Source organism: Dermacentor silvarum, chromosome 1, assembly GCF_013339745.2.
Source record: "Dermacentor silvarum isolate Dsil-2018 chromosome 1, BIME_Dsil_1.4, whole genome shotgun sequence".
NCBI classification, from domain to species: domain Eukaryota; kingdom Metazoa; phylum Arthropoda; class Arachnida; order Ixodida; family Ixodidae; genus Dermacentor; species Dermacentor silvarum.
In genome coordinates this window covers 388,450,724-388,472,412 of record NC_051154.1, presented here as the reverse complement: position 1 = coordinate 388,472,412, position 21,689 = coordinate 388,450,724, and the positions used below count along the sequence as shown (strand labels likewise).

General features: G+C 47.7%; 1 long non-coding RNA gene across 1 annotated transcript; it reads left to right on the top strand.

Moving 5' to 3' along the window:
- The first annotated feature begins 333 nt into the window (after positions 1-333).
- On the top strand, positions 334-1,640 carry LOC125942466 (uncharacterized). Its single transcript, XR_007465132.1, has 2 exons — positions 334-498; positions 1,507-1,640. It is a non-coding gene; the product is annotated as an uncharacterized LOC125942466 (long non-coding RNA).
- Positions 1,641-21,689: the final 20,049 nt, after the last annotated feature.

Genomic DNA, 21,689 nt, shown 5'->3' with positions numbered 1-21,689 from the left:
CGGTTATGTCTCGGCAGCAGGTCACAGCATAGAGAAAGAAATTCAACAAGAGGAGACACTCGGCAAAAACTGGCAACAGGAAACACGTCACCATACGTCACGCTATACTTTTGACACCGAACGTTAGCTGCCGCGAGCATCGAAAAAAAAAAAAGAAAGTGAACTTAAGTTAACAGGCATTCATTTATTTTTTTTAATTCTTTGCCGCGAAAACTAAAACGTTTTGCGTATAAATGAACTTAAGCTTTGCGACTTATTTTCCTTGCCTTACCTAGCCACAGTCAATGACGCGCCAGATACATGCGTCATCCGCCAGACACTCCCCCGAAACCAGCGAGGACGGCTGCGCGCGCGTTTGAGCGCTCGCGCGCGGCGACCCGTCTGTCTCATTTTTTTTTTTCTTTTTTAAATGTAACCTGGTTTATTGGGCTCTCGGCGTATTCTTGCGTTCCTTCTGCACTGGGACAAGACACCACTGCACTATTGGACTACGGCAAGGTGAGAAATCTTGTTTCACAGTCTACGACGCAATTAGGCTTACGGCACGGGACCGAGACTTAAGGCGCAGTTAGCGAAAAACAGCTCGGCCATCCTGGCGCAGTTAATTTGAGTAAATGAATCGTGCTGAGACATGTTTCCGACGCTTCCTAGGGGACTATTGTAACTTATTTCGGTTTTTGAGCCACACTGGCCGCACAGGGCGCCATGTCGCAGTTAGCGAGAACTCAGCCGTGGTGTATAGTCTAGTGCATCTTGCTAGGAGAAGTTTGTGCCACCTTCTCTGACGCCAGACATTACTGAAAAGTAATTTCGTTACTTTCTGGGGTACTTTTGAGGCACGCTGGCCGGACAGCGCGCTGTGACGCAGTTAACGATAAGCAGCTCGGCCGTGGTGATAAAGTTAGTTTGGCGTGTAATGAATCTTAGAGGGACAAGTCTGTGACGTTTTTTTGTGGCTCCGCAACATATACTTTCTTTCGGTACTCACGCCTGTTGAAAACGCGATGGGCGATTGCTAAGAGTGATAACATGGGGTGTGCTGCTGGCGCTGGCAGAATGCGCGAACGACGAACATATCAGAATCTTGTAATCCGAAAATTACGTCTTCTAAAGGACTGAAAAAAGGCATTGCACCCACGCATTTGTCTTGAGTGCCTTTTGCGTCCGTTTCTGTGTATGTCGCGTACCGTCGCGTCGCCCGAGGCCAAGTTTTGGAAACGCGAAGTCGCTCGTGTATTTGTGCTGCCTAAGTGCCGGAAATAATGCCCGTAAATTGGGGAACGCTTGGAAATCAGATGTTTTCATATATGTTTGGGATGAGTCGGGTATTTTCTACGCCATGTATGTAAAAGCGAATTGCTTTTGTTTGTAATGCCGCCCATTCACCGCTTTCGCACGTTTCGCCTCGCAGTATTCCTATGTCTAAATACCAAAATGACTCATGCTTGTAACATGCTGTTACGTGCTTGCAAATGTACATGCTTGTAATTTATTTATTTTTTTCAGCTGGTACCGTCCGGTGGAGCTTCATACAGGAACGACTGCCTTACCTGCTGGTGTCACAACGTTGGATGAACGCACAAAAAGCGCGGAACGAGCTTTTATATAGAGCAAAATAAATATTTCCTCATTGCACGAAAGGTCTTGCGTCTACTTTGTGAAATTGCACGTGGCACAGATTCGATGGGACTTTTACGAGATCGTTCGCAATCATTTTTACTAAATAATAAACCGATTCTGCACGAAGAGCAAAAAAAAAAAGGAAAAGGGGGGGAGTGGGGGGGGGGGGGCGGCCGGCGTGCTAGCTTGCGTTCAAAATACGCGCGCCCAAAACCGAAACCGGAAGTGATGCAAGTGATCGACACCGACCGCTTGGCACGCTGCAGTCAATTCGGCCGCTGGGCCCTATGGGAGTGTCCCCTCTTGTTGAATTCCTTTTTCTATGGTCACAGCTTCAGTGACAAGGTGTGCGTACGATGATGGTTTTGGTCGACTTGGTGGAAGTTCATATTTCACAAGCAGCAGCGCCAACTAGAGGAGGACGAAGAAAAAGGATCACAACGCAAGCGCCATGCTCTTCATCCTCGTGTAGTTAGTGCTGCTGCTGGTCAATTATGTGCTGTTGTGTCTGGCGGTCCCTCGGGACAAAGGAGGCCGGCGCTGACTCAGACGCGCCAACCTGGCGCCCTTTCTCGCGGCCGAGAATTGTCACCTGGGACTGAGGGATTAGCAGTTGGTCTCCGGGCTACCTCATGCGTGGCTAAACGGCAGCGTCGCCCCTTGGTGCGGTCCCGTGAATTACCAGCGCCGCCCGAACCACGACGACGCTACGCCGACTGCTGCCTTTCGAGACAGCCACCGCCCTACCTGGTTCCGCGAACTGACCACTATGGAGAGGCGAATCTTGAAAGGGGCCCGCGTCTGGCAATCCCGGGGGAACGACATCAACGTTCGGTTCCCAAGGTGTCAACCGCTGCCTGGTTCCCTCGTCGAATGAAAGAGGGAAACGAAAGGGATAAAACAGGGGACTTGAGTGTTGTGAGGAGGCTTGAGGCTTGACCATGTAGAGCACGCTTGACGATGTAGAGCACGCTTGACGATGTAGAGCACGCTTGACGATGTAGAGCACGCTCGACCATGGAGAACGCTCGGAGATGTAAACGCTACCACATGCAAAGATGTTAGCACGTAGACGGCTCCAATATCATGGAGCCCATCTTGTAATATACCATGTACAGTGTATATAAAACAGTTTTCTAATCTCCCTGGATAACTCCTCCTCTTGGCACCTGGCACGGCATCATACATGGAAACCTTCGTGGACACCACGGACAATCGCCATTCGCAACAGTGGTGGCAGCGGTGGGATCGGCCTGCGTTGGCTACATCGGTGTGGTGAGTGCTACGTGTTTGCTTCTCTTTTCGCCAGACTCATTAGCGCAGGTGACTAAGTCGGTAATGGTGGTTTGGTGTTGTTAGTGATTTTGTCTCACAGACCAAGAATACAGTGTCTCGTGGGCTGAATTACTAGTGGAGAAGAAACACAGGGTGCACTGTAAATACGGATAAGTTTGAAATCCAGGAACTCCTTAAAAGTTGTGAGCCGATGGGCATTTTGGTTGGCCCTGCGGTAGGCAAAAGTCAACAATTGGAGCTTTTACAGCATCAGGAAGTGAGTTGGGAGAAGGCCGGAGAGGCCAGGAAAATTGTTTCATAAGGAAGGAACGAAGAGAGAAATTCTTCGATCTCCTGATGGTAGCGATAAGGACGGGCTTAGTGCCTGAGTTTGCGCTTCATGTCGCCAGAACTCTCTAGTACAAGTAGGTAGTTGCTAGGAGAGTAACTTTGTGTTTTCTGGCGGGCACCATTTTGGGAAATTCACCTTCTTTAAATAGCGAATTTTAGGAAGGGTGACTTTTGAAGGCAAACGAGATCGCTATGGAGAAATTCAGAGTGCAGGACCTCCTTCTAATTTGCGAGGAGTTAGGCATTTCGGTCGACTCCGCAAAAAGGAAAGAAGCGGTTCTCGACGTCATGAAGGTAGAAGAGGTGACGGTCGAGGAAGCTGATGAGGCTTGGGAGACAATAGAGGAAAGAAAGCAAAAGGCAGAGGAGTGCAGGAGGCGCGAGCTTGAAGCTGTAGAGAAGCGCGAGAGGCGCGAGCGTGAAGAAGCAGAAAGGCGCAAGCACGATGCCGAAATTCGCGAGAGGCGCGAGCAAGAGGCAGCGCAACGGCACGCTCTTAGGATGAAAGAGCTCGAACGGGTAAATCAGATGCTCAGATGGCGGACAGCGCGACGCCAGCTCCACACTTTCGAGACAGACGAGGGTATTGTTAATTTCCTCGCCGGTTTTGAACGAGTGTGTGAGAAAGAGGGTGTCAGCCGGGACTCGTGGGCCGAGCGATTAGGAGCACTTCTCCCGTTTAGCGTCGGCGCGTGTTTCGTGCATTGCTTGTCCGAGGAGAAAGCGCGCGACTACGACAGGGCTAAGAGGGCTTTGTTCAGACGCTTTGGTGTAGCATGGCAGGCCGACTTCGAAGGCCCAAAAGACAATGAAAAAGGCGAGCCTGTTGAAGAAAACAGTAGCACTGAGATGACTAGGGTAGAAAGCTCTGGAAAAGGTGTGATGCAAGTGGCACACACACAAAGCGAAGAGAGCGGCGGTTTTCCCGCACCAGAAACGGAAGGCCCTTTAGGCCAAGTGTGTACGGCGGCGGCAATTTCGGCCAGCCTGCCAGACAAGGTCACGCATTGCTTCTCGAATAGGTCGGAGCAAATGCTGAGGCAACCGGGAAAATCCACCACCAGCAAGGGAGCTTTCAGGGCGAAAGCACGTGAGGAGACTCAGAGACTGATAGGCGCATTCCCTATTGAGCAGCGGTCACAGGACCATGGAACGATTCCAGAGGCAGCTGTAAGCAGTGATGAGTTAGACGTGTTAGTAGCCGGAAGCGAGGTGAATGCGGTCACCGAAGAGAGCGCTGGTTTTCCCGCCCTAGAACTCGTGGCCGACTTTGAAGGCCAGCGAGGAATTCTGCATGCAATCGAGGGCAGTGGTAGAGCTAGGCCCGTTGAAGATAGACTTGATGACGAGCTAAGATGCTCAAAGATCAAATCTAGTTATGCTCTAGTAGAAAGGCAGTCGCACTGTGAAACCCGAGAGGGTAACGAAATTTCAAGTGTGTGTGCCGATGCTGCTGACTCTAGGAAGCATGCCAAAAAGAAAACGCGTAGGCGCAAGACGAGAAAGGCGGACGCGGTCAGTGCGTCTAGAGTCAAACGTGCGAAGCGCCAAGGCGACATTAGTAAACGCGCTAAGATCATGATCCAGCCAGATAATGTGAAAAAGCGAAGGAGGGTAACTCCCAAGCTTAGGCGTTTGCTAAGGTCAAGGATCGGCGTGACACACGTCGCGAAACGGAGAGTTTCCCGAAGACTCAGGCGTAGTGCCCGTCGCCTGACCGCAACGCGTAAAGTGCACTGTAGACAGAGGGATGGTAACTGTCGCCTAACCGCCTCGCGTACAGCGCATTGTAAGCAGAGGGACAAAGGGAAGCGTCCTGCAGTAGGCTGTTACAATGGCCGATCACTCGCGGCGGAAATGAAAGGCGACTGCCTAGCAGATAATAGGACAGTGCGCGCACGGGTCTGTCAGTGCATCCCCCTCCCAACACTTGGAAGCGGCTGTCCTAAAGTCGCAGCTACAAGGTGTGTCAGGCAAATCAGCGGATTTTGCCTTCTTCGCGACAGCACCTTGCGAAATCCCCGGAATGCGCGACCCCCTCGAGTTCGTTTGAAAGAAAGGGGTGCGATTGGGGCCCGAGAATACGTAAACAAGGAAGACGGGTAGCATTTTCTTCTTTTGTATTCATTTTGTGGGAGATGGGTGTTGAATGTTTGACAGGCGTAAAGAATGTCGCAGTTTTGTTATGTTGTTAACCTCTTCGGCTCAGGTTAGACCAACTATTTAAAAGGGAGTGTGTACGCAGCGACAGGTAAAGAATTGAAATGCAAAGTGTCAGTTGCATATAGTTTTGCATGTCACGCGCAAGTTGCGCAAGTTACTGTTTGCGCGAGTTTGTAGTAAGTCGTAAATAGTTTGCCCACCTGTTTATTTGGCAATTTCGGTATTAGGTAAGGAATATGTAGCTCTCTTATGCTAAGTGTTACGGACTATGAATTACTGAAGGCCAGCTCTCCCTTCGCCTTCCTGATCTGTGGAAGCTCTAATTCATAATTACTTAGCTTCATTACATAAACCCAGTCAGTGTCTATTTGCGAAGACACATCATCGGAAGTTTTTTGGTACTTGTCCGGATCAACGCGCACCTTGTGTTTCAGGGTTGTTTTGAGATAGGGGCAGTCAGATTTTTGGAATTGATAAAGTCTGGCGATGAGAGGGGCTTGCAGTGGCGCTTGCAGCATTGTGTGTGGCTGACAAAGGTCGCTCCTTGGAGCTTGGAGCTTGTCATTTCTGCAGCCCAGTCTGAGCCCACCTATGAAGAGGCCTTTGGCGGGAAGATCATCATTCCTGGAAGCAGCGGCCCCATGGCTTTGAGCGAAGCAGGCATCAAACCGGCCGAGCTGCATAGAACAACTCGACCTCCCGATGCATCATCTGGCGGCGGGGGTGCTGTTGTGTCTGGCGGTCCCTCGGGACAAAGGAGGCCAGCGCCGACTCAGACGCGCCAACCTGGCGCCCTTTCTCGCGGCCGAGAATTGTCACCTGGGACTGAGGGATTAGCAGTTGGTCTCCGGGCTACCTCATGCGTGGCTAAACGGCAGCGTCGCCCCTTGGTGCGGTCCCGTGAATTACCAGCGCCGCCCGAACCACGACGACGCTACGCCGACTGCTGCCTTTCGAGACAGCCACCGCCCTACCTGGTTCCGCGAACTGACCACTATGGAGAGGCGAATCTTGAAAGGGGCCCGCGTCTGGCAATCCCGGGGGAACGACATCAACGTTCGGTTCCCAAGGTGTCAACCGCTGCCTGGTTCCCTCGTCGAGTGAAAGAGGGAAACGAAAGGGATAAAACAGGGGACTTGAGTGTTGTGAGGAGGCTTGAGGCTTGACCATGTAGAGCACGCTTGACGATGTAGAGCACGATCGACCATGGAGAACGCTCGGAGATGTAAACGCTACCACATGCAAAGATGTTAGCACGTAGACGGCTCCAATATCATGGAGCCCATCTTGTAATATACCATGTACAGTGTATATAAAACAGTTTTCTAATCTCCCTGGATAACTCCTCCTCTTGGCACCTGGCACGGCATCATACATGGAAACCTTCGTGGACACCACGGACAATCGCCATTCGCAACAGTGCCAACAAGCTCCACTTCAGATGTAACGGCTTGAGAACGATACCGGACTGTGTGTGCCTGTCACGTGCACGTAGCAGACTTGTTCGGTAACCCAGCTCCGCTTCCTCTTTTTGTTGCTCATGCAGTTTTGGCAACATGGTTTCGATGAACGCGACGCCGAACCTGCAACACCTGCAGGTTGGTTTCTGTCCACTGTTTTAATGCGAAAGCATTATATCCCCATTACGCGAAAATCCGGCATTGTCATCGGCGGCCTGACCGAAAGATGGTACCAAAAATGGCAAATGGCTCAAAGAGTAAAAACACGTTAAAAATGCTCGGACTGACCTCAAACTTCTCAAGCAGGTTTCTGCAAAGGAAATATTTATTGGAAGTGAAAATGAAATTTGGTACATATCGGTCTGGGTGGGAACCGAACCCGAGCCGGCGAGGTGCGAGACGACCACGCTTCCCCGACGTCACGGTGGCTCCACGGTTATGGTTGACTAAACTTGTGCCTCGTTCGTTCTCCATTGCACACGTCACATCACTGATTCGCTGCCGCCATCGCGTCACCTGCTCTTCGGATTTCATCGGTGCTGTGTCTACTAGGATGTTCTCCGAAGCGTCTCCCTCATCGGCAGCTGTGAAACGTGGTCGTCAACAAGAGCACGCCTCAGCAAACAAAGCAAAGGAATACAAAAAAAATCATCATTCTGCAGCAAAATGGTCCGAATGTTTCCGGTCTGTGGACAATGTATACGCAGACACACAGACCGATTCAGCAGGAAGAACTTTAATGCGTGTCAAAAACATAAATCGAAAACATTTCACAGAAGGGATCATAATGCTTTCGCATGCCCACACGTAAGCAGTCTTACGTGTCTCTGCTGAATTTCGTTCGACCAGCCAACAATACTGTTGGCTGGTCGAGCTGAATGCTTCGTTACTTGAAAAACTTCCGGGAAAAGATGTAGACATACAGGTGTGACCTTTTAATAAGCTGTCAGTTGTTGGAAGCACTCATGTCGGCCGTTTTCCGTCTGGCATGACTGCTCTGGTGGTCGTTTTGGGGCAGATCTTTACCCTACTCTGCCTTTTGAGGGTTAGTTGCTCTGTCTGTTCGCTTCACCAAAAGATATAATGATTCATCACTGTTAGTGAAAGAAATTTTATACGGTAAATGAACTAAATGAAGTACAGACAAACCCGATAGACCGAGACGCAATTCTTGGCGCCACGAAATAGTTTGGTTTCCCCATGATCGCCCATACGATTCAATGAATTTCGCATAAGTAAAGAAATCTGCAAGAACATTCGTCACCATATTATCTTTCTTTGTAATGCTAACAGAGATAAAACATTGGCTCAAGTGTACTTTCTGCTCATTGAAATTGCGTAAACTACCTTCGCAGCATGTTTGTGAGGCCACTGCCATTTTTATTTTGCAAAGAGGAAAGCGCCAGAAGCGATTGATGTTGCCAGAAACGCTTCATTGCCCGCTCCTTGTTTGTCTATCGCCTATTTAAAACGGACTGCCCGCATCGCTGTGGTCCTCTCCCAACGTGTGATGCCGCTTTATTTGCGTGCACTGCAAACTCTGCAGCTTGGTGTGCATATTGATCTGTAGTGTGCGGAAGAAACAAAGTGCAGCAAGAACAAAAGTCCTTGTCCCATTGACGTGGACTTTTTTATCCCCCTCGGGCGCGAATTATGATCGTCTAAAAATGTATCAATTATACACAGCTTCATGCCAAGGCAACCTACACTCCGATGAAGAATTTGGAGATTTTGCGATGAGTTATATAATTATAGAGTAATTCTTTATTTATTTATTAATCAGTTCAGCTTTATTTTCGCACAAGTTTCAATCACAGGTTTGAAGCGCATGCATAATTTTATAATGGACTGCATTCATTATGAGCAAAGAAAAATCAGTAGGGGTGTGCGAATACTCGAACAATTCGACTCGCGAGTTGAATATCTACTACTATTAGATTTTTTCGAATATTTGGTATATTTGATTTAGAGACCCGCACAGCACCCCATCTTGCAAATGCCGTGTAGCCCTCGTACGCGAGATGGTGCAAGCAAGCACCTCTCCTTGTTTATATCTGCGAGTGCTTCCCGACGTCGGCCCTACGCGGGGATGGCATACACAGCGCCTGACAACAGCGCCGCCTCTGTCAGTACAAAGTTCGTCCAGGTTGACAGGACCGATTGAAATGATGAAGTGGCGCAGACACAGGGAACCGCACAGCAAAAGCAGCGCGTATTTAGAAAGCTCAAAAGCATGTTCACAGATCGGGTCAATTAGAAGCTGGAAAGCACACAGATTGTGTTAGATGCATGGCGACGAACTTGAGCCGCATCAACCAGCATCAATCTAAACCATACGCGTGTACTCGGGTATCTCCGGCAAGCATTCCTCGTCGGATTGCGGCCTGTTATCACATCGACCAGCGGGGAAATATCGCTACGGCCATGGCTTAGGCCATTAGGCCTAGTCGGTGCTGCTTCCTCGAGGCGTCGACGACTACTTGCGGTTTGGTGCCAAGTCGCCACCGATCTAAATTCGCAGCAGCTGAGCAACACTTGCAAAACCGACATACCGCCGCGCATACGAAAGCGAGTGTACGGGATGGCAACAATACTCACTGCTGCCATCTTTGCGTCACACCGTACGGCGACCTCCCGAAGCCGTTCGTTGAAGCACAGAGGTCTTTTCGGCACCCAGTACACAGAGGTACTGTGAGCTGTTACGTTTGGCCGAGTTGGGTTCCAAGCCGGGAGAAGAAGACGCCGGGAGAAGGAAGAACGTACTTTTAATGCGGCATGCTTGCCGAGAGTAGGTGTACAAAAGCCGCCAACGGCGTGATCCGCAGTCCTTTATAAAGGAACGCCGTGATCAAAAGGCGAGGGAAAACATATCAGCGCGCATGCGCGAAACAGATTATCGTCCAGAACAGATGAGCCAGACTTGGGGTGCCGGCTGATAAGCGGTGCGCAAACGCAACAGCGCCGAAACGTCAATCACCTGAGTTGTACGAAAGCGCATTACGTCTTCCGACGCATATTTTATAAGCCCATAATGCATTCGTTCATTGTGAACGAGGCACCCGTACTGGGCGCCGAAACGTCAATCTGTTGTTTTTGCGTTCTTCAGTTGGCAAGCGTACGTTTATTCAGCCACGATCTTTCCTCGCCAAACGAGTTTTCGTCAAATCCTAGACTTCAGAGGTCTCTCTTGATAGCCTCGAGAGACTTGCTTTGGGTATACACGGTGGGTGCGAAAGTGTCTTCTCCCGATTTAAGAATCCTTGACAGGTGGCAAATCACGCCGAACTTGATAATGAAATGGTGCTTTCTCTTTAACGGCGCCGTTGACGTGCACAGCGCCAGTGATGGCTACGCGCAAGTGTTGGTCAACTCGATGCGTGGCCCGCACTTTTGTCTGTCGCAAAGATTGGCCTTACGATAACACGCGGTACCTGCCGTAAAGATGGAACGACCCTGGTATATTTTAGAGGAAAACTGGAAACAAAAGGGTGGCTGCTTGGGCTGGTTGGCGAAACATTTGGACTAGAAAAAAATGCTTTTATTGTGCCAAACGCAGGAAGGAAGAAGGTGACAGGACAGAACACACTGTCCTGTCGCCTTCATGCTCCCTTTCTGCGCTTCGCGCACCAAAAAAAGGTTTTTTTTTTCTTGTCTAAAGAATGGAAAGCAAAACTTAATAGTCAATAAATTTCCTGAAAAACCTAGTCCAGTATTAAACTGAGAACCTAATTCTTCTTTAATACAACAAATCGCCACAATTTTATTTAGCTTCAGAGGTACACAGCACTTTATTCTATTCAACAGATTTTCTATTGATAAGAAAATCTTTTCCAGACCTTCATGTACTAGAACTGAACTATCAGTGCTTCCATACTAATTTGGAATTCCTGTTAATAAGAGTAGACTTCTGTATATCTGGATTTGTATTTGCTTAAGGTATTAACATTCTTATTATGCAATGCTAGGGGATTCCTAAGTATGTACAGCAGTGTTTCTTTTTTTTCCCAAAGTTAGTAAGCATAACTTTTTTCGAAACATTTTCTATTATTTGATTCGATATTCAGCATTTTCTTTTTCATTCAGTTCAAAATCTACTATTGAGTATTCATACACCCCTAAATTGATTTCTATATTGCTGCCGGAATGTGCCCAATCAAATGTCTTGCCAAACATGGTATACAGTACCTTCAGCAATGTGGTCATCCGTAGCAGTACGGCGCACATTGGAAATCAAATCAAGGCACGTGGAGCTTGCAGGGTGTTCAATTCACCTGAAGTTCAATGTCTGCTGCTTTTTCTTCGTCCCCACTCGTAATAACCGGCAAGAACAAGAGGCATCCACAAATGTGGTCATGGCGCCTGAAGTGGTCATAATGCATGAGATGATGGCCAAAGCTTGGGCTGTTGTGCTTCCAGCCGTGATTGGGAATTGAGGCCTTCTTCTGTCCCTGAAAGTGAGAATATTGTCCCTGCTTCAAAAAACACGGTTTTCAGTACCAGCTAGCAGCCAGAGTGGGCAGGTTTGGCCTCGTCTAATGTAGATTTTCCCAACGGGGCCATATTCTTGGCGTGTCACTTTCGGACGCGTTGACGTCTACGGGCGACAGCGTTACTATAGCACTGTGCCAACACAGTGTACTCATTACGGGAATGCTGTTATGTGCTTCAAACAAAGTTGATCGTAGACGCCAACTTTTGCAGTGCCGAATCACGTAAAGTGTCGCGAAAGTGATCATATTCCCACAATATTAGTTGAGAATGAGTGCAGTAATCACTGAGTGAAGCATGGGGTGAAATTTGTAATGTGGACAGCGTTGTTCCGGATAGCCTCTCGAGCAAGGCTCTCCAAAGTCGGCTAACTAAGTTTGTACAGGAACGTTTCGTTTTGCACTGTATTCCATGTGTCTGCAGTATAATTTTTCTAAAACGCAATTCTCGTGGAAGCGAATTATTTTTTGTATATCCCGCCGGATAATTCAAACCTGAACGGCAGGGGCTCCGGAAGTGTATCTGATGTGGAGGGGGGGGGGCAATCTCTGGGGGCTCATGTCGCATGATGTAGTTCACCTTTCTTTATATATATATATATATATATATATATATATATATATATATTGCGAGACAGCTGTTCGACCTCGACGGTTTATTATGCAGGCCGCGCGCCGAAGCGAATGGCGCTGGCCATGATGATGAGTATATACAGATGAAGAAGATGATGGGGTAATATAATGCTCACGCAATTACCCCCGCGCATGGAAGCTGCCAACCTGGCCGCTGGCTATGGCGGCGACCGCCGTATGCAAGGCTTTAAACGTGAAACATACACAATCTCTGTGGTACGGCAGCGGCCGTCCAAAGGCGTAACAACGGGCGTGACACGATAGTTAACTGGCGAAGTCTGTTCATGAACTGTGTAGGGCCCAACAAAACGGGACTGAAATTTCTCGCATAAGCCAGGAACGCGAACTGGAGTCCACAGCAACACTTCGTCTCCAGGCTCGAAGGAAACGACACGGTGGGATGCATCATAGCGAGTTTTGCGGTCTTGTTGACTGGCGTCGGTGTTGAGGCGGGCGTGTTGGCGACACTGGGCAATGCGCAAAACAAATTGCTCACACATTGATGTGGACGAGGGCACGGGGACGTCAAAGAAAGAGACGTCGAGGACAGTGGTCGGTTGACGACCATACACAAGGAAAAAGGGCGAGTACCCCGTTGTGCGTTGGACGGCCGTGTTGTAAGCGAAGGTGACGAAGGGGAGAATAACATCCCAATTTGTGTGGTCAGGGTTGATGTACATTGAAATCATGTCGGACAGCGTACGAGGAAAGCACTTTGTGAGGCCATTAGTTTGACGGTATTGATTTGAGGGTTTGAGGGATTTGAGGGTATTGATGGTATTGGACGCACGGAGAGCATCGTTGAGAAGTTTAAGACAGAAAGGTCCTGCCGCGGTCACTGAAAAGGATACGTTGGGCCCCGTGTCGTAAAAAGATGGCTTCCAAGAAAAGGCATGCAACCTCCGCTGCGGAACCGGAAGGTAGTTTGGCTGTTTCAGCGTACCGTGTCAAGTGGTTTACAGCTGTGACAATCCATCGTTTACCACCAGCCGATAAGGGAAGTGGTCCATACAAGTCGATACCAACGACAGCGAAAGAAGCTTCAGGACACGGGACAGGTTGTAGCAGTCCAGCCGGAGGTGAGGTCAGTCGTTTGCGGTGTTGGCAGATCGAACAGGAAGCCACGTATTTTGCTACGCTTGTTGCAAATCCACGTCAAGAGTAGCGGCTGCGAATTCGCTCATAGGTTTTATGGAAACCAAAGTGACCGGCAGTGGGATCGTCGTGAAAGGGCTCCAGTATCTGGGTCCGAAGTAATCGGGGAACTAGAGGGACCCAACGGTGTCCTTCGGGATGAAACACGTACCGGTATAGCACCGAATTTTCAATCTTGAAGTTCTTCAACTGTCGACGGAGTCGAGCCCTAGATGTGCGAGAGGATCCTCCCAAAAAAGTTCCATAACGGAGTGGCAGTAGGAGTGACAACGTTGGCAAGTTGCAAACGTATGAGAATGGCTTGGTGGGAGCCGGTCGAGAGCTGCGAGTGAAGGAAATGCAGGCGACACGTCCGGTGGGTTGCTCATGGAAGGTGGTAAGCAGGCAGTGTTTGAAGAGGGTGGTAGGGAACAACGAGAGAGAGCATCGGCATCCTGGTGTTTCTTTCCAGTCTTGTAGGTGACGTCGAAGTCGTATTTTTGTAAACGAAGTATCCAACGGCCGAGACGTCCCGTTAAATTTTTTAGCGTTGCAACCAGCACGAGGCGTGGTGATCAGTAACAACCGTAAAGTGGCGGCCGTGCAGATAAGGCCGGAGTTTTTGGACGGACCAAACAATGGCAAGGCACTCTTGCTCGGTAATGGTATAATTTTTCTCTGCAGGTGTTAGCGTGCGGCTTGGGTATGCGACCACACGTTCTTCGGAAGTTTGCTGACGTTGCAGAAGAACAGCGCCGATACCATGGCCGCTCGCGTCAGTATGTAGAAGAGTGGGTGCGGTGTTGTCGAAATGACAAAGCACAGTATCGGACGTAAGGGCACGCTTTAGGGCGTCAAAAGCAGTTTCGCATTCGTCCGACCATACATAGGCAGCTCCAGAAGGAAGTAGTTGATGGAGCGGCGTCGCAATGGTGGCAAAGATACGTATGAAGCGCCGGAAATACGAAGCTAGGCCAAGGAAGCTACGCAAGTCTTTGGCGCGTTGAGGCATGGGGGAGCCCAGGACAGCGGTAATCTTATCGGGGTCACGTCGAATTCCCTCCTTGCTGACAAGGTGTCCGAGCACTTTAATGGTTTTGCTGGCGAAGTGGCACTTTTCTGTATTCAGCTGAAGGCCAGCAGCAGAGAGGCATGTTAAGACTTCGTCGAGGCTCTGCAAGTGCTGATGGAAGGTCGACGAAAATATGACGATGTCGTCAAGGTAGCATAAGCAAGTCTTCCACTTCAGGCCCCGTAGTACAGTGTCAATCATCCGGTCAAATGTGGCGGGAGCATTACACAGGCCGAAAGGCATTACGTTAAATTTGTAAAGTCCATCGGGTGTGGCAAAGGTAGTTTTTTCCATGTCTGCTTCGTGCATGGGGATCTGCCAGTATCCGGAGCGTAGATCAAGGCTGGTGAAATACTCCCCGCTTTGTAATGAACATAACACATCATCGATTCGGGCAGTGGATATATATCTTTGCGGGTTATTTTGTTCAATTCACGGTAGTCTACGCAAAATCGCACTGAGCCGTCTTTCTTACGCACCAAAACGACAGGTGGAGACCAAGGGCGTGAGGAAGGGCGGATGATGCTTCGTTTCAGCATGTCGGCAACGTGTGTGTGGATGATCTGGCGTTCGGCGGAAGAAGCACGATATGGCCGCCGGCGCACGATGGAAGTTCCATCTGTGTGTATGCGATGAGCCGTTGCAGGAAGAAGTACTGGCTCAGTGGTTGTGTTGAGTACAGCCAAAGTGGCCGTGCCGTTGGTGAAGCGAACAAGGCTAGGTGCCAGAGCAATCCTTTTGGATAGGCTTCGAGCTGATGTTACAACTAAAACGTCACCATCGGCGATGTCAGAGTTAACTACAAGAAGTTGTTCGCGGCCAGGAGGCACCATACAATCGTCAGCAGTTCGTAAGCGAAGGCGCGGGTCGGGCACGTCGTCAGAATTGTCGGTCTCGGTCAAGTTAACGAGGCGTTGACGGCACGAAATGAAAGCAGACGCCGAAGAGAGAAAGTCCCACCCTAGTATAAGCATGTGAGCACAGGAAGTCAATACTGCGAACTGGATATGGTGGCGAATCCCGTCAATCGAAACTCGAACGGTGCATTGCGCCGATGGCCGAATCACAGCATTTGCGCCATGTAGAATAGCTCCATTGTAAGGTGTAGTAACCTTGCGTAGACGAGAGCATAAGTCAGCGTGGATAACAGAAATAGCTGCACCCGTATCAATCAATGCAGGAACTGGTACACCTTCTACACACACTAATAAAGTATTGGCCGGGCACACTGGAGGAATGGTAGTCTGTGCGGGCCATGCAGCTTCGTTCCGATACCGTCATTCCGATTGAGGGTGTTATCTGTCATTTGGATTAGGAGGGATTCCAAGTGGTGTCTTGAAGTCAAATTTCTTTCTTTTCTTTCTTCCTTGATTTCATCGTGAACAACGCTCCCGTCAGGGGAGCCGAAACGTATTTTCTTGTATTTTTTTATTGGTCGGTGTCCTTCTTTTTGCCCTTCTTCATATACACATATCAACCATATTAAAACGATGCACAGAATTAAAAACCGACACTTTCCCTTTAAATTTGGGTCATACAGATGAATTTTTTATACATATATATACTAGATGGTGCGCCATCATGTCAAACGAAACATGGCCAATTGCACTCCCACTTTCACAACCAATTTTCACTACGCTCACTCCATGTGGCAAAGGCGGTTTTTGCCGAACCAGAATAAAACGCACATTTCAAGCTACACGAGGGATAGGTTAATGATATAAATCGTGTTTTTCTAGAAACATGCTTACACCGACATTTGTTAACTTCTTGCTTTTCATGGGCTTGGAAAGGGGCAAGGAAAAAGGGAGAGAACGAGAGACATCCTAAAGTCGGGGCGCTGAGGCGCGCTCCTGCAAGGGCTATCTACGTAGAAAAAGCACCGAAAAAGAAAGTCTCAGAAGTCGCAAGCTTCCAGAAAATTTTGTTTCATGGCAAAAACAGGAAACAGACACCGATGTAGGTGAATTTCTGTCTGCTTAACTGACGTTCCGGATCGCGCACGTACCTGAACCTTCATTTCATTTTTATTTTTAGTTTTTGTTAAATTTTTAGCATTGTTTTTTCTTTAGCCTTGTTCACAATTCGCAACAAGGTTTCAGTGTGGGGCCTAAACGACAGGAAAAAAACAATGTATGCCTTTGTCGGCGTCTGTTTCCTGTTGTGGCATGATTCTTCCCGATCAGACGAGATTTCGTCAGACCCTCGACTTCAAAATTTTGTTTCGTTTGCTAGCCTCACGGGTGGTGCGAGGGGAGAAGAGGGGGTGGGGGTCGGAACAGCTTTGAGTGGAGCGGCATGCCCCAACTGGTTTAGAACCTGTGGGGGCAATACTGCCCCCACTGCCAAACCCCCCGGGTTCCGGAGCCCCTGCTGACAGGTCAGCATGGTCAGGTTCACGTAGAGTTCAGCTTGACCTATATTCTGAACCCAACATGACCCCTTTTCGTGGCAGCAAGTCTCGGCGGAGCTTAGGGGGCGGTGAATACGTTGAACACATGTCGTCGCCGTCCGAAAACACTCATTTTCAGCCTGCCCTTGTAAGATCTTCAAGCCTATAATGGTAGCTCATAATTAGAGGCCGGATCTTTAGGCATTAAAGGCATTAAAGTTTTGGCGCCAAAAATAGGCAGGCAAAACAATGTTTTAGGCCTCCAACGTCGTAAATATAGGCACAATAGACCTTTACATAAATGCAAATTATTTCAAACGAACACGTGCGCGACCTGTATCTACGAAAAAAAAAAACAAGAAATGTTATTGTGTATGAGGGCACAAAGGCGCCTACAGTAGAACATAGCCGTGCAATTGCCCCATAAACTGCTGGACTATAATGACGATCAATTGGCTCAATTCTACAAGCACATACAATTCTACAATTCTACAATTCTGGCTCATATTCATGTTCAACGGCCACTGTACTCGAGCGTCGCATGTAGTGAAACAGGCATGAAAAAGAATACTTGAAAGTTAGGAATACTGATTAAAAAAATGCTACATTATGTCTGCCTTACGCAATTAAATTAAGACATAACCAAAACAGATAAATAATAAATGCAAGAGCGACTACGATTTATTAAGAAATTAACATAAAAATTTAATTACGGTGTTCTGCGTGCCAAAATCACGATCTGATTATGAGGCACGCCGTAGTGGGAGACTCCGGAAATTTTGACCACCTGGGGTTCCTTAAAGTGCACCTAAATCTAAGTAGACGGGTGTTTTCGCATTTCGCCCCCATCGAGAAATTAACATGTTCTTACTTGAGGGCTGTTAGGTACAACTCTGGCAATTTTCTCATGTACAATGACATTATCCGAATTGAACAGGCAAAACGTCCCAACACTGCCAAATACACTTCCACCCATTTGAAGTGCACCTGTTTGAAGAAATCTGTTTAGAGGGCACGCGGAACGTAGTCTAAGAATCACTGTGAAGATTTTGGAAACAATAGCAAACTACCACCATCTCCAGATTTTTGGATTCAAAATTGTGCCACTTGTCACTGAGAATGATCTTGTACGCTGAGAAGGACTGCTTGACGGTGGTGAACCCCTTAAAAAGTAAATTACAAACAAAACAAAAGCCGCATGCGCATCCCAGTTTTCTTTCTTCTTTTGCTCTTCACTCTCTTTTCCCCTGACGGGTCTCCGCGGTTTGGAATTCGCCAACCGCTCGCGCCATGTCAGCGCGGCGGCTTATGCTGCCCGGCGCCTCCCATTTCACTGCTGCTAGCGGTTGTTTTCCAGGAGTTGGTTGAACTAGAGGACTAGGTTAAACCCCATAGAGTTCCGAACAGTCAATGTTACCCGGTAACATGAATAACGGTCTCTAACTGCACTCGAAAGCGAAACTTGAGGGTAAATAGTGTTCATATAGGCGCCGACATTGAAAATAGGCATTTATAGCCATTTAAGCACAAAGACCAAAATAGGCATTTATAGGCACTATAAGAACACTATAAAAGCCCTTCTTAACCTCTAATTCGTCCTCGTATATCAAAGTGGGGCGATAGGAGCGCAAGGAACAAAAAAGGCATTTGCCTAAAATCCGGTCTCTACAGTCATAATGTCCGATTACGGTAGTTACCCAACTGTAAAGTGCGCCTTTTATTTGACAAAATTTTGCCCGAAAATTGCCTGCGCGGTGCAATCGAAAACGAAACCAAAATCGCGTTTGCCACATTTGTAGGCTTTACCGCATAGCATGGCTGTGTTGCAGCGAGACATACTTTAGCAAAGCGGCTGCCATTGTGCAACACATACGAGGCCCTTGACGATTTTTCTAGCTGAATAATCGGATCAGCGTTAGATTTCTACTTCATTGGTTTACTACTTTGTACACACCGAAAGTGGACGCGCATTTGCTTCGGGGGTGTGTTAGAATCGGGCAAATACTGCCAAATTTATCTGAGGTGTGTTTTGGCGTTTTTCCTGTATCTTAATTCGAGCCACGAGATAATTCGATAAATTTTGTCGGTCTCGTCAAGGACAAATTAACGTAAATAAACTGTATAACAAGGTGTAACAATCAACTCTATTCGAAGGTATTTTTGTTTAGGATGAAACTTCACTCTAACGAGGTTTGACTGTAAAAAAACATTTAGTGGTACTATTTCTGCCAATGCACTTGCCTCCACCTGCCTTTCTCTCCCAGCTGACTCCAGACAGGTCTGAGCTGAGGACTGGTGAGTGCACATCGACTTTATTCGAAGGCCAACTGCAACGAAATTTCATTCCGGATTAATTGGTCAGAAATTAAAGTCCGTGACTTTCAAGACAGCATGTTAGCTCTCCAATGCGTGTTTTATTATAACAAATAGGACGAAATTGCTCCTATCAGTTAATGCGGCCGCTATCGACATTTCATTCCATGCCGCTAACCATCCATGCTGAGTAATGAGGCAATGGTATAGTGCCAAGTCTACTTAGATTTCGAGGATAACAGAATACGTTCTTAATTCAACCTTCAGAGCAAGCGCGAGCCTTAAAGAATAATCTGCTGATTTATATCGCAGACGGCAACGGTGGGAAGAGCCAGCTATGCAGCTGACGAGTTTCGGCCACGCAGTAGTGACGGCGTCATCCACTTCCTTCGACAGACTTCATATTGGAAAGCCTGGGCCGTGTGCAAACAAGAGTTTATAGGCCCATCAAAGATATGGACACAAAAAAGAGCAGTACGCGTATTTCGCGCTGCACAGGAAGTCATGCGGGGCGTTAAGTTGCAATAGACGACTGTCATTGACAGTCCATAACGACAAGTAGTAGTATAAACTTTATTTTGTCCGAGATGAAGTTTAGGGAGGAGAGGAGTGGGTGGGCCCATCCTCTTCTTCCTCAGACGGTGCCAGGCCTTGCGCTTTGGCGGCGTCTTCGGACATCTGGACGATCCGGAGCTGGGGATGCAGGTCTGAGCTGAGCAGTGTAGTCTCCCACTGCTCTAGGGTAGTGATGGGAAGGGTAAGTAATAAGCTATTGCGTTTTCTGGTCCTTATCAAGGGTCATGTCCACAAGATGTGGTGAAGATCGAATCGGCTCTACCAGTGCATAATTTACAATCTGCTGTATATAGCCCGGGATAGAGGTGACTGTACGTCACTGCGTTTGGGAAAGTGTGCGTCTGTAAAAGGCAAAAGGCGCCAGGTAACTGACTGCTTTTTATTTAAATTTTCGTGAGCGGTAGGGTAATGCTACTGCCCTGGCGGTAGAATAGAATAATAATAAACTTGGCGGTATTTTCATTGATATAAACAATTCGTTAGCCTGTCGTATCACACCTTGAGTGAAAAGGTGGTTAAGTTCTTCCCAGGCAATCATAAATCAAAAGGCGGTGATAAAGATAGCGCGCAGTAAGCTTCAGATTGTTTTTCATAATTATTATTTTGTTCTTACGGTGGAAGTGCGCGTGTGTGGGAAGAAAACGAGAGTGGAAGGAGGCGACTGCGAGGATGTTTGAGTAACATGGGCCCAAATGTGGTTGTTCAAACGGTGGACTTCAACGCGTGCGTATTATTTTGTTCTCTCATTTTCTTCAATCAAGAATTACTTCAGAGTCAGCCATCAGTGCGTTCACTTCCTTTCTGTCCGTTGTCTTTATGGCGCGCTGTAGTTATTAACGAATCAGCACTCTTTAACCGTACTGGCTGTTCTTTCAGTCAGTACTCAAACCAAAACCAAAAAAAAGTTCGACTGCTGTACTTGATGTCGCAAGTATAATGCACCATAGTGCGCGCAGTTTCAAACGGTCCCGTTGAAGTCTTTGTTGTTTTGTTCCCCTGTGGTGTATTTATCTAAGCGAGCCAGGGTTAGCAAGTGCAGCTGCCCACGGATGTCTGTGCATTAGTACCACAATCGCAACAACCACATCGGTCCTATTTTTCCAGAACGCCACCACCAACGACTAGCCAGCAGCCCTGCGGTGATGCCCCCGGAACAGTGTCGGGTGTCAGCGGCGGCAACTGGTACCAGGCATCACGGCGCTGCCACTGACAGCGATTTCCTGCCGAACATTTAGTTTTTATGCATAATGCGTATTTCAATTCGAACTTTTGTATATTATGAAAATGCAGTTTTTCATAGTTCACGTGTGCTTCTTTAGCGTGTAAACCATTCGCCGTATCATTGCACGTTGCGGCAGCGCACTGATGTGAAACAATCATTTGTTTCGACATGCGATCATTCAAACTTCGTCACCCGCTTCCTCACTGCCAGTTTCCGCATGACCGTGTGACGCAATATCGGGGACGCCTTTTTGGCGCTCCTGCCGTGCTAAATAATATTATCGAAATAGAGTGCTTATATTCAACGGGAAATAGCTCGAATGAGATGTGATTTTTGATATATGAAAGAAGCAAGGAAGCATGGTGTGTGACTCCCTCAAAATTGCCGTATATATAAAACTCAGCATAAAGTTAGAATAGTTTAAATAATAATGTGTTCTTGATTGTAGTGATCAGAAACTCGCATTATCAGCGGCAAAGTCCGCCTACCCTTGCAACCACTCTGTTAATACACCACGTTGTCTACGCTCAGACATTTAATGAAAAATGCAAACTATAATAGAATTGAAATAAATTCTTGCAGAAAATCTAATATTGAGGCAGTTAGACTGAAGTAATTCAGGCTAGGGCAACGCTTACATGACAATACTGTTACACCTACCAAGGCCATTTACAAGATATTTTTACAATGAGAGAGCGCTCATGGTGATGGAAGAAAGCCCAGCTAGACTGGGTTGATTTTTCGTCCTCTTCACACCAGCTAGTGGACGTTCTCGTTATACTTCACCGTAACAATATCGGTATGAAACTCGGTGTAGATCCTCATGCATAACGTATCTATAAATACAAACGTATACGTTTCTATGTATTAAAAGATTACTCACGCAAAAATTGTAAGTCCCTTTTTCTTTCGTATTTGCTTTCTTATGTAGATGTCGACTTCATACGAAGCCTCAGTTCCTCGAATGTGCCACAACTTATTAGTTAGCACA